The following is a 14,488-nucleotide window of genomic DNA, read 5'->3' on the forward strand; positions in this document are numbered from 1 at the left end:
ACCTAATGAAACTTCAAAGCTTCTGCACAGCAAAGGAAACTGTTAGCAAAACGAAAAGACAACCCTCAGAATGGGAGAAAATATTTGCAAATGAATCAACAGACAAAGGATTCATCTCCAAAATATATAAACAGTTCATGCAGCTCAATATCAAAAAAACAAACAACCCAATCAAAAAATGGGCGGAAGACCTAAATAGGCATTTCTCCAAAGAAGACATACAGATGGCCAAGAGGCACATGAAAAGCTGCTCAACATCACTAATTATTAGAGAAATGCACGTCAAAACTACAATGAGGTAGCATCTCATACTGGTTAAAATGGGCATCATCAGAAAATCTGCAAACAATAAATGCTGGAGAGGGTGTGGAGAAAAGGGAATGCTCCTGCACTGTTGGTGGGAATGTAAATTGATACAGCCACTATGGAGAACAGTATGGAGGTTCCTTGAAAAACTAAAAATAGGGTTACCATATGACCCAGCAATCCCACTGCTGGGCATACACCCAGAGAACACCATAATTCAAAAAGACACATGCACTCCAGCGTTCACTGCAGCACTATTTACAATAGCCAGGACATGGAAGCAACCTAAATGTCCATCAACAGATGAATGGATAAAGAAGATGTGGTACATATATACAATGGAATAGTACTCAGCCATAAAAAGGAACGAAATTGGGACATTTGTAGAGACATGGATGGACCTAGAGACTGTCATGCAAAGTGAGTCAGAAAGAGAAAAATAAATATCATATATTAACACATATATGCAGAATATAGAAAAATGGTACAAATCGACTGGTTTGCAAGACGTGTCTGGGAGGGTGTTTCCAGAAGAGGTTAGCATTTGAATTGGTGAAGATTGCCTTCCCCAGTGCCAGTGGGCCTTATCCAATTCCTTGAGCACCCGAAGAGAACAAAAAAGGCTGGGAAAAGGCAAATTCACTCTCTCGGCTTGAGCTGAGAGACCCGTCTTCTCCTGCCCTGGACATCAGTCATCAGTCAGTGCTTCTGGTTCTCCAGCTTTCCAACTCAAAGCATGGCTTATACCATCAGCCCCCGCTCTCTCCACCCCTGTTCCCAGGCCTTTGGACTCAGACTGATTACAGCACTGGCTTTCCCAGCCTTCCAGCTTGTAGATGGCAGATCATGGGACTTGTCAGCCACCATGACCATGTGAGCCAATTCCTATAATAAATCTCTTCATATATATATTTTTTTTTTTTCTCTGCAGAATCTTTACCAATACAGATTTTTCAACATAGATTCCTTCAGATTTGCTTCAGATCCCTTTTCTATTAAATTCAAATAAAATAATTTAAGTGCTTCTATTAAAAATAGCATTTCTGAGGACTTCCCTAGCGGCCCAGTGGTAAAGAATCCGCTTTCCAATGCAGAGCACATGGGTTCAATCCCTGGTGGGGGAACTAAGATCCCATATGCCCCAGGGCAACTAAGCCCATGTGCCACAACTACTGAGCTTGCACACCTCAACTAGAGAGCCTGCATGCTACATACTACAGAGCCCACGTGCCCTGGAGTCTGTGCATCACAAATACAGAAGAGAAAACCTGTACACCACAACTAGAGAGAAGCCTGTGTACCACAGCAAAGAGCCTGTGCACCGCAACTAAAACCCAACACCTCAAAAAAAATTTTTTTAATTAAAAAATTTTAAAAATTAAAATTAAATAGATAAACAAAATAAAAATAGCATTTCTGGTAGGATGCCACTTGGCAAAGGGTTTCAATCAGCTTGTAGTTAAGAACTGGAAATTCACATTGGGAGGCCACTGCATAGTATTCCTAGTTACTGATCCAGTAAACTTCATATGGTTCTCATTCTACTGGGTAGGTTTGGTTATAAATCACTTTAAAGTCCCAAGTACATGGGAATTCCCTGGTGGTCCAGTGGTTAGGACTCGGCACTTGTCCTGGGTTCAATCCCTGGTTGGGGAACTAAGATCCCCTAAGTCCCGCAGCACGGCCAAAAAAAAACAGGAAAAGTCCCAAGTACAGAATAAGCCATGTGGAACCCCAGCCAAAGATTGGATCCTGATGCCCACAGTCAGCAATCAGGTAAATGCCACTGACTTAAAACATGGAAGGCTGTTTTAGCAATGTTTCTTCTCTAGGTGTGCTATGTGTTAATTGCAGCACAGGAAATACAGTCAGAGAGGACAAAATCCAAGTTTCTGTTTCCTGATGAGCTATAAAAAAAAGTCAGGCAACAAAAGCTGTCACACCCTGAGTTGCCTTAGGGAGAATTCATAGGGAGAGCTGAATGTGAAGCATTCTTCAGTCTGCTTGGTGATGAGGGCTGGGAGTAGAGCTTCAGTCCTTTCCTCCATTTACTGCCCTGGTTCAGGACCACCTACACACCTGCTATTAAGTACAAGCCTCTTTCCATCCATGTTCCATCTAACCTTGTCCATATCAGTAGACACAGATAGAAGACTCCCTGGAGACAGTTTCCCCTATAATATACTGGATCCCAAGCCAGATGTGAATACTGAGATTGAGAATCCAAGCCAAAAAGAAGATATTTAAAATTTCATGTAATTTACCAAATGCTTTCACTCTGAGCTGAGTCTCTCAGGATTTCAGTCAGTTCCAGAGTCAGGTGTTTGTCCTTTTTGGTCTATCACCTGCAATGTGCAAAATATTTGTGGCTTTAAAGACTAACAAAAATTAAGCTTTTAATCTACTCTGGTAGAGTTAATAAATTTCAGAGAGGGGTTCTATCGCCATGGAGAAAGATTGGCCTCATGATGCTATCAGGATTAGGTGTCATACATTCAACAAATTTGCAGTGAACATCTGCTATATGCCAGGCTCTGTGTAAGGCACAAGGGAATACAACAGTGAACAAAAGAAACAAAAACTCCCTGCCCTCAAGGAGTTTCCATTCATTCATTTAACAAGTTCTTTGATGTTGCTACTTCTAAGGCATATGTGCTTTTTTTTTTTTTCACTTTGATATTGGAAGAATTATAGAGACTTTATTGCCACTTAAAAAATAAAACTGGGTAAGCTCACAAATTAGAAAAAATAAGGGCTGGGCTTCCCTGGTGGCAAAGTGGTTAAGAATCTGCCTGCCGGACTTCCTAGGTGGCACAGTGGTTAAGAATCCCTCTGCCAATGCAGGGGACATGGGTTCGAGGCCTGCTCTGGGAAGATTCCACATGCCGCAGAGCAACTAAGTCCATGTGCCACAACTATTGAGCCCATGTGCCGCAACTACGGAAGCCCACGAGCCTAGAGCCTGGGCCCTGCAGCAAGAGAAGCCACTACAATGAGGAGCACACGCACCACAATGAAGAGTAGCCCACGCTTGCATCAACTAGAGAAAGCCCATGTGCAGCAATGAAGACCCAATGCAGCCAATAAATAAAATAAATAAATAAATAAATTAAATAAATAAATTTATTTTAAAAAGGAAAGAAAGAAAGAAAAGAAAATGCTAAGGGTTAAAAAAAAAAGAATCTGCCTGCCAATACAGGGGATATGGGTTTGATCCCTGGGTAGGGAAGATGCCACACGCCACGGAGACTAAGCCCATGCACCACAACTACTGAGCCTGTGCTCTAGAGCCTGTGAGCCACAACTATTGAGCCCCATGCCACAACTACTGAAGCTTGCGCACCCAGAGCCCATGCTCTGCAACAAGACAACCTACCACAATGAGAAGCCCACGCACCGCAACAAAGAGTAGCCCCTGCTCACCGCAACTAGAGAAAGCCTTCACACAGCAACAAAGATCCAACACGGCCAATAAATTAATTAATTAATTTAAAAAAAGAAAAAAGAAGGGCCATGTCATATAGTGGTTAATAAACAACGTAAGGTGTCACCCTCTCTGGGTTCGTGCCCTTAGCTCCATCAGTTATTAGCTTGGTGACCATGGGCATGTTTCCTAGCTTCTTTAAGCCTCCGTTTCCTCATCTGTAAAATGAGTATGATAATAATAGGATATCTGTCATAGGCTTGTTATGGGAGTTTGAGATACTCTATGTAGAGAATTTAGCAATGGTACTAGAGACAGAACAACTGAGTGATAAATGTTAGCCATTGTTAATGGCAAGACTGTTTAAAATACATAAAGAATATTCTAATTATAGAAAGATCCCTTGAAAAATGAATATTTAATTGCTAATTTACTTAAGGGAGCCTAAGTACAGACCAGAAAACTTTGGTGTTATCTCTTACTAACTGAAAACTAATCAGAAGTTGAAATAAAATATTTCTGAAATTATAATGTAAACCCATAAAAATATGATTTGTTTCAAGCTTTTCTGCAATAGATTGTGTTAAGTGAGGTAAAACTGTATTGTAAATACTGTGGGCTTATCTTTTGTTGTTGTTGTTTTTTAGCACACTTTGCGCAACCCCTGATCATGGAAGTACAGAATTATACTTTAGACAATGCATTTTGCTGAATATCGTTCCCTAGTAAAGCCTAAATTTGTTGAGTTCCCAACCAGGCATTGTGAAATGGCACAGTACAATAAGAAATGTTGTCAAACTCATGTATGATGAGAACACTGGGTGGCAGTCTGTCATCTGAGTCAAAGGTGATCTAGACACTGACCAACATTTATCTCCAACACAGCTGTGTCAGATGGCAAGGCTGTATATCCAGTCACACATTTCCACTGCTCATGCCTTCTGCCTGGTCCCGTCTATCAACTAGCGTGGGAGTTATTTCTGGAGGATGCCTAGTTTATCCAGAGTAGAGGATGTGTTTTCTAGTCAGTAGATGCTTTCAAGTGGTAATTTAACTGTCAATGAAAAATAAATAGAAGGTGTTGCAAATTCTGTAGGATCTTAGCAATTCTTGGAAGCTCTGTCATTATTGAATATATCTCCCTCTCAGTTGCCTTGGGAACTGCATTTTAATGTCACACATCAAGCATTTCTTTCCTGAATGTAATTGTAGTTTTTCTGATGCCATGCTTAAAGCTGTTCAAATGTTTGGCTCCTGGCAAATATTTCCTAACATCATTCATGACAGTGATGGATCTGAAGCAATTTTAATACATTTTTAAATCCCACTAACTTGTTAAATAACCAGGGAAAGAATCCTATATAAATTGAAAATATCTTTATTAGCAGAATAGGTGTCTGGGAAGATATACGCGAATCTGTAATGATCTGATGTTTTCAAGACCATGGTTGGTCCTTTGCAGGATCAAATCTTAGAAGCCAGTCATGCATCTTCATATAGTGAGATGAAGCCCAGTACTGGGTGGGCCATTGTTTTCTGGAAGTTACTGCTAGATGCCTCCCCAATATTCTTTCTCCCCTTCTTTTTTTACTGAAACATCCCAACTTAGTTCAGAGAGGCAGCATGCCTGGACTTGGCTAAAAACACACATTTTCCCGTTTCCTGGAGCTGCAGTGGTCACGTAGTTCTGTCCAATGAGTTATCAGTGGCACTTCTGGGAAAGGCCTTTGAAAGGATGCAGATAGGTGCTCAGTGTATACATGCCTCCTGCCCTTCACATTCTTTCTCTTGCTAGAAGTGCAGAGGGCATGCTAGAAGTAGATTAGCCATCTTGTGCCTGGGAAATATGGTCAGAGAGAACATGCTCACGATAACTGAACCGAAAGATAGGAAGATCCTGAGTCCCCAGTGACATAGCAAATCCTCCGTTCCAGCCCTGGGTCACCTCACCCCAGCTTGCCATTACTTGAGAAAAGTGAAACAATTTATTAAGGCACCTGTGTTTGAGTCCATATCATGAGAAGCCAAACATAATTCCTAATCTGTAGCAGAATGCTGCAAGTAAAATGGGAAAATAAGTGTTTGGACAGAGGGCTTTAAAGATCCACCAGCTGGAGGCTGGAAAGATAGTGGTTCCTGTTTCAGCAAGGCACACCGTTTGGTCAAACTGTTCTCTGCTGCACCTTTCTTGCAGTACTTCAGTCATCACTTTGATGGCAGAATAGGAAGAGAGATGGAACCTGGTTCATTGATCGTATTCCCAAATCATTCTAGACCAGCTCTGCCACTCCCAGACCTCTTATCGGTTAAGAATGATCCTTTATACTTTCTTTGCATTTCACATTATAGAGTGCATTCTACTTAAGGCATGTAAATGAGAGGAATAATTCAAAATACTTTGCATGGTAACTGGCAAATAGAAACTATTTAATAGAAATGTGTTGAATAACTAAATGGGAAAATCTTATCATTCTATCCCTGTCTCACTTCAGAATGTACATAAATGAGGACCTTCCATTTGTTGGTTTCACTGTTACTTATCTGCCAATTTATTATGCCTCGCTGCAGGCAAGTAAACAGTTTACAGATTGATTAAATCATTAGGTTGGACTTTGTGATAGCTAGCCCTAGACAATGATGATAGCTAACAGTTTTATGTGCCAGGCACTGTTCTAAGAACTTTGTTAATTGATTTAATCCTCACTACAATCCTATAACATAGGATTATTATTATAATAATTCCATAGTTGGGAAACTATTATTATAATAGTTTATAAATACAAAAGGCACAGATAAGCTAGTAACTTGTCCAAGATCACACAATCAGAATTAGTGAGTGGCAGAACCAGGATTAATCCAGGTGTTCTAGCTCTTAACCACCACACTTTCATGTTGCTTTAGTATATTTTTCTTCATTCTTCATCCTCCTCGCTCCAGCTTTTGGACTTCTGTGATAGATGCTATTGCCCTGTGAGTTTGGGTTTTTAAATCTTTGCTTTGCCATGCTGTGTATTTCTTCTTCTTACCTGTGAGGAGGTGATTCCTGGGTTCAGGCCTGCAGGCTCTCTGTAGGTATTATTAATGTTTATACTTGATGCCTTTTAAAAAACAAAATTGTAACTTTTGTGTTATAACAGTTTTATTATAACAGTGAGGCATAATCATTTGCTGGTTACTATATCGACTAGTGTGGCAGAGAATTTTAGATGTTCCTGTATCCCTTCGCCCCTTCTTCTAAAGCAACAGAATCCTATTATTAAGCTGGGTACGTGGCCACTCTGAATAAAGGCACTTTCCAGCCACTTTCGCACTTAGATGAGGCCACAGAGTGCTGGTCAATGGGATGTAAACGGAGGGGATGTATACAGCTCCCCGGTTGCGTCTCACTCCTCATGCCCTGGAATGGGAACATAAGGGACCATGTAGACAGAGCAGTCCCCTAGGGATGGTAGAACAACCAGATGGATGGAACCTGGAGCTTTGGTGAAGCCACGTTATTAATCCAGTCATATACTCGAGAGAAATAAACTCTTCTGTTGTTTAAGCCACTGGTATTTTGGGGGTTTTGTTTGTTTGGGGCAGCACTGCATGGCTTGTGGGATCCTAGTTCCCAGACCAGGGACTGAACCCTGGCCGTGGCAATGAAAGCACCTAGTTCTAACCACTGGACAACCAGGGAATTCCCAAGTCACTGGTATTTTGGACCTCTCATTGGCAGCAGAGCCCGTTAATTCTAATTAATATAACTGAGGTGTACAATCAGAGCCAGATCTAAAGAAATGTAAATGCCAGTCCTATCATGTTAGTATCCTGCATGATTTACCTGACTCACCAGTCTTTAATTGACATCCATCACTGTGTATCACTCTGGGTTGAAATAGCAGAAATCCCACATTTGAGTACAAACAACTCTCAGTCTTTCCTGTAATCAGACCCCTTGCTGATGACTTCTAGACTCAGAGCCTCCAGGTTCCTTTCTGTAGCTGTCAAGGACTCCATTTACCACGATTAGAGAAATGATCTTGCCACTTTCTTTGACTTTCTGGGTTTTTTTCTTGTTTGATTCAGGGTTCAAATCTCTAGAGTTGACAGCCCGGTTCTAGTGTAAAGCGACAACCATCCCAGTTTGGCTGGAACCATCCCAGTTTGGCTGGGACCTTCCCAGTTTTAGCACTGAAAGCCTGGAATCACAGAAAACCCCTGATTCCTCATCAAACCGAGATAGTTGGTCACACTGGTACATTTAAAATATGTTATCCTGTTACTTTTCTCAGAGCTTCTGAGTTTTTATTTACAACTACCTTTCTACTTTCTTTCTTACTTTCATTCTCAAGTGACATTTGTTGTCCAGCGTGTGTCAAAGTATAATGTTAGGTGTTGGAGAATACAAAGAGTAGTAGGATCAGGATCTTTTCATCTACTACAGGAGACACATGTATAAATCTAATTATAATACAGTGTAATAAATACAATTAAAGAGGTAAGTGTGAAGTATTTTGGAAATGCAGAGGAAGAAGCAATTTAAGGTACTGGGTGAGTTAGGAAAGAGCTTCATAGAGAAGGGGACTTTTGATCTGCATCTTAAAAATGATCAGATATTCATCAAGCAGGGAAGTTGCTGAGTAGTAGTTGCTTCTTCCCACTTAAATCCTTCCTTTTTAATGGAGCTTTAATCTGAACAGAAGACCAGTATAAAACAAATCCAGGAAATGGATGCTCATTATTCATGATTTCCTATCTTTTATGAAATCTTTATCTGAATCTTTCTCCCACTCAGAAACATGTTCTAGTAGTTCTGGTTAAAGAAACTCAAACAGAAGTTGTTGGTTGGATGGGAAGGCTAATTAAAAGGGACAGACAGCTGTGCAAACCCTTTTGCCATTCCCGCTTTGTTTTACTGGCACTCCTACAGACATCTTGGGCCATGAAGCATCTTTCGAAATGAGTGCACAAATGGTGACAGATCAGAAAGATAAAAGGAATCTGGTCCCTGATAATTGTGGAGCAACCACAGGAGTCCTGGACTGTCTACCTCGGAACTTTTACAAGAGAGGAAACTAATCTTTTGTGTATTTATAACCATTGCTATTTAGGGGGTTGGATTATATGAAGTTAAACCTAAACACAACAGATATAAGTAACAAGTCAAATTTTTAGTGATAACTTTAGTGTATTGAAAGTCATATACCCACAACTACGACAGTTTGAGTAAGAATTTTCTGACATAGTACAAAATATGCAGACATCACTGTAGATAATAACAGAAAAACTTTGGCCATATTCCTCTTCAGTCCAACTTGGGCTCACCTCTCCCTCCAGATTCTGGATCTCTCTCCTACCACCTCCCCTTTTCTTAAGGTTAGGCAAACCAGTTCGTTCCTGTCCATTTATTCTGTGAATTAGTTAATCTACCACTCCAGACCTCAGTTTAGCTAAGCCCTGATGAACATGTACTTTCTACTCCCAAAAGATATTTTGGTTATTGTAGATAATTTTCCTCCCTAAAAAAGAATTCCAATTGTAAATCAACTATACTCCAACCAAAAAATAATAATTAAAAAAAAAATTCTGTATTAACTCAAACTAACATTTTCCCTCTACTACATATATTATCTCAAAAATCCCAGAGCTTTCTCAAACAATTTTTACCTATTTGTTAAAGTTCCGTATCATTTACTCTCCATGGAAAAGCTTGGTCCATGAAGGAAACTCCTAAGCAAGAATGTATAGATTGAGTTTATTATGCTAAAAGATAAGCCAAGGGGACTTCCCTGGTAGTACAGTGGTTAAGAATCTGCCAGTCAATGCAGGGGACATGGGTTCGATCCCTAGTCCAGGAAGATCCCACATGCTGCAGAGCAACTAAGCCCATGCGCCACAACTACTGAGCCTGCACCCTAGAGCCTGCGAGACACAACTACTGAGGCCGAGTGCCACAACTTCTGAAGCCTGCACACCTAGAGCGCATGCTCCACAACAAGAGAAGCCACTGCAATGAGAAGCCCGTGCACCGCAACAAAGAGTAGCCCCCACTCACCACAACTAGCGAAAGCCCGCACAGCAACAAAGACCCAATGCAGCCAAGATAAAGAAATAAACAAATAATAAACTGAGGCATATTAAAATTTTAAGTTTATTTAAGCAAAAAGTCGATTCCAATTGGGCAGTACTAAACCAGAAGTGGTTGGGGTGCACCACAGAAAAGAGCCAGTGAAAAGACTTTTATAGAGAAGTCACAGGGACTTCCCTGGTGGCACAGTGGTTTAGAATCCACCTGCCAATACAAGGCACGTGGGTTCAATCCCTGGTCCGTGAAGATCTCACATGTCTCGGAGCCACTGAGCCTGTGCACAACAACCACTGAGCCTGCGCTCTAGAGCCCGTGCTCCGCAACAAGAGACGCCACCACAATAAGAAGTCTGTGTACTGCAACAAAGAGTAGCCCCCACTCTCTGCAACTAGAGAAAGCCTGCATGCAGCAACAGAGACCCAACGATGCCAATAAATACATACATACATACATACATACGAGTCTTGACTTTAAAAAATGTTTAACTGTAAGAAAAAAAAAGAGAGGTCACAGAAGTAAAGCAAAGAATTTATTTGATTGGTTATAGCTTAAGCAGCTGCCTTATTTGGGAAAGACTGACTGTTTGTGATTGGTTGTTCATAGGTTTTGATTCTCAAACCTTGAGGCATTTACAGGGTTAGGGTTTGGTTTGCTTACTTAGGCTACTAAGACATTAAGGCCACCTCAGTCTAATGACCTCCTTGTTTAACGAATTTAACAATCCAAAGCCCTAACAATTTCTCCACACCCCATCTACATAGTATAAAGTGCTTTTCTAAATCTAAGAAACATAAGAAATATGACATACCCATCGCATCCCAGAAAAAATTCTGAGTTAATGTGCAGTCCTATTCAGGTATCAGATTTACATTTTCTTGATGAAAACTAGAGACAAAGATGTTAAAAATTTTAGGCTGGTAAGGAGGTATTTTTTGAGCAGGTAAGCCTCAGTTCCCCCTCAGTTTCCAGTGTACAAGAAGTGCCCCTGACCTTCAGCCTCTGAATAGATCTGTCTCGCTTCCATGTGCTGCAAGGTATAGGGGGAGATGAGAGACATTTCGATGGAATTGGATAAAGGGGTATATCCTAGCAACAGCAGTGAGTCCTAGGTCTTGGGAAATAGTATCAGGTGGGTCTGTGTATTTGCAAATTTGTGGAGAATCTAAAAGAAAAATTGTGGAAACTTTCCTCTCCAATGTCACCTCATTGTCCTTCTCTTAACTCCTTGGTTTTGCTTGACCTGTTTCTTTCTTCTTTTTCTGGCTTCTTTCACACCTGCCAAAGACTATTCTCACTTTTAATATATACAAAATATTATTATTTTAAAAAATGAAACATTTCCAAACTGGTGAGAAGATGAATACATATGTATCTTCTTATTGAAATCTATATAGAATTATATAGAAGCAGGCAGTTGTAAAACTTGTGAATGCATTTGGGAGATATAGTTTAATTGAAAGATCAGTGAGACTTTCCAGAATGTTAACATGATAGCATGTATTTAAACTATATATTCCAAGCTTCAATCATTCAATTACTATCTGGCTGTCAGGATTGTCCCTGTTTCTGAGAATGTTTAAAAGCTCTGGGATCCACCCCTTCCAACCAAAAACTTGGAGGGAAGAATGAAAATATTCCCATCCTTGTATATTATAATTGTTGCAGGAAGGGGGACCCCTTCCAGGGCCTGAGAGTGGGCTCTTGTCTAACACTCGGAAATGAATTGTCTGAGGAGACACGTGCTGACAAAGCCAGAGACTTTATTGGGAAAGGGTGCCCAGGTGGAGAGCAGGAGGGAACCCGGGAGAACTGCTCTGCCACGTGGCTCACAGTCTGCGGGTTTTATAGTAATGGGATTAGTTTCTGGGTTGTCTCCAGCCAATCATTCTGACTCAGGGTCCTTCCTGGTGGCGCACACATCGCTCAGCCAAGATGGATTCCAGCGAGAAGGATTCTGGAAACTTGGTCGGACATATGGGCTGGCATCTCCTCTCTCCTTTTGAACTTTCCCGAATTCTTCTGGTTGGTTGTAGTTTGTCAGTTCCACGTTCCTTACCAGGACCTCCTGTTGTAAGATAACTCATGCAAGTGGTTACTGTAGTGCCTGACCAGCGCAGGTGGTTTCAATCAGTGGTTACCCTAGCATAATCACCATAACCAATCAAACCATGAAAAAGAACAGGGCCTTTTGTAGCCAGGCTGGGGAATGGTATCCAACTGAACAAGGATGAGACAGAAATAATCAAATGACCGGAAAGCAGAGAAACTCAACCTTTACCACACTTGCTCGAGTTAAGGCAGAAGACCACAGCCAAGCACCAGTCTAATCCAGTCTTTACAGGAAAATCTGTCAGCAGTGGCAGGGATTGAAAGGACAGGGATTCTTTGTGAAGAGCCTTTGAAAGGCACTCATTCTGATCTTGATAATAATGTAGAGAAAGAACACAGTTTGGCATTGTTGGGGAGGAAGAAATTTTCCTCTATTCTTCTAGGTTCTTCTGGCTGCTCTAAGAAGTAAATTGACTCGAGATAGCTTAATAGGAGAAAGTTAAACAAAATTTTAATAACATGTATACATGGGAGAGACCCAGAAAAATCCAAGTTACTTGTCAAAAGGGCTGAAACCCTCACCTTAAATACCATCTTCAGCTAAAGACAGAAGAGGATGTTGGGTATAGTGGTTTGGGATTTCAAGGCAATTTACACGGAGATGGAAAGCAATTGCTTGGTAAACAAATGTTTGCTGGGGCTACAGAGACAACAGACAAAGAGTGAACTCTGATTGGGCCTCGATTGTTTTCAGCTCAAAATAATCCACATGCCAAAGAGACATTTTGGGATTGCAAATTTTGTTCCACTATAGTCCCACCTTTGAAAGTTCTTTTAAGAAATTTCACAACCCAGAAGCTGAATTGATAGATTGTTCCATCTCATTAAACCAGTCTCTTAGTCCTGATACTAGGGCAGTCCAGTTACATTCATTTCAGGAGGCAGTGATATAGGTGGGCTTTCAAAGTTAAGCCTATAAAGTGCAAGCAATCAGGTATTTAATAAGAGGCATTTCTATGGAGACAAAAGGAAAACAAAGATTAATGATTGGAGCAGTTTCTGAACCTGGGGACAGTCAGTTGAGAAGATTTCTAGATGTCAGAGCTGAAGCATCTTTTGCAGTTTAAAATGTCTTTGATGATGTCATCAGGTGTTCAGGTAAATTTTCTGAGTGGCTTACACAGCAACAAGCATGAAGTTTGTGTAAGCATGGGCTATTGTGGTGATCTCTATCGAGTTTATATCAAGTTGTTTGGCTTCAGAAGGCTTCAGGAAAAGGGCACCTTTAGTTCTCAATGATTCCAAGGCAAAAGTGGGAGAAAAATTAGAAATGTTTCTTCAGAGAGTTATAGTCAAATTTCTGAGGAAACTAGAAGAATTTAGGATCCAGTCCACTTTACAGAAAAAGAAAACCTCAAAGACTATTAACAATTCGAATCTAATATCCACACATGTCTGTTATAGTTTCTTTTGAAACACAATTTTTTCCCTCTGAAATTATCCTCAGTTCTACCAAAGACAGCCAAATTAAGACAAATTTGTTTACAAATAAATTTAATCTCATTAAATGTGGCCTGCTTATTTACACAAGTCCAGCAAGAATAGCCATTCTTTTGAATCTGCTTTGCCTGCACATTTCATTAAGGAATCTCCAGACTGAACTTTTAAATGCCTCTTGAGACCAGGAAGCCATGCCAAGAACATGCCATCAGACTTATCTGTAATATCTACAGATTTGGGTGAATTCCTCTCTTAAGGTCCCCCAAATATCCTGAGGTTCCTGCACCTGCCAGGAAGTGGCCTCCCTTATTCATCTGGTAAAGCTGCTGGGAACCCTGCAAGCAAGGTACCAGGCTCTTTTTCCAAGGAGCTTTATGGCTGCATAAAGTCAACCTTAGTTCCTTAAAGCTGTCCGGTCATATCTGAGTCTATGCATGCCTCTCTCAAATATGACATTCCAGTCAAATCCTTGGTAATATAACCAAAGTTCCCAAATATGTCCTATTATAATAAAGAAGACAGATTCTTAACGAACTTATGTAAATAACTATATTGCCATGAGAATAAGAATATTCACTAAGAGTTTCCAAATTCTGGAGGAATCAGGTAGGGAGACAAAAGGATAAATGTTTCAATTCTCCTTACAAATGTATAATGTACTAAATTGCTGTAAGTCACAGTATGAGAGGAAAGGTTTCCTTATGTCTGGAAAACAAAAATCTAGTATTTCAGACAAAGATTCATAAAAATTATAATCATATTCATCAGTTTATTCAGTTCCATGTGATTAATTTTTGTTGATCTTGGTCTTCTGTTAGCAGTTTTATGCAACCATCAGGGTTTCCATTAGCATTTTGTAATTTGTTGCCCAATTCAGTGGTATGACCTGAAAGTTATCAGAAAACTATATGTCAAAAAGTCCATTCTATGTATCATCTTAAAGATGAAGCATTTTTGCAAAAGTGTCAGAGTAAAACAATAACTATTTATAAATGAAAAAAGACTTAAAATGGCATGTTTAAAGATCTAATCACAAAGCAATTGACAAAGAAATTTGGTTATTTCTATGACATACAATACTTTAAGATAATAACTAGAATTGTGATGAATAATATATCAGGACATATCTGAATTTTAGA

Source organism: Hippopotamus amphibius, chromosome 4 (assembly GCF_030028045.1).
Source record: "Hippopotamus amphibius kiboko isolate mHipAmp2 chromosome 4, mHipAmp2.hap2, whole genome shotgun sequence".
Lineage (NCBI taxonomy): Eukaryota > Metazoa > Chordata > Mammalia > Artiodactyla > Hippopotamidae > Hippopotamus > Hippopotamus amphibius.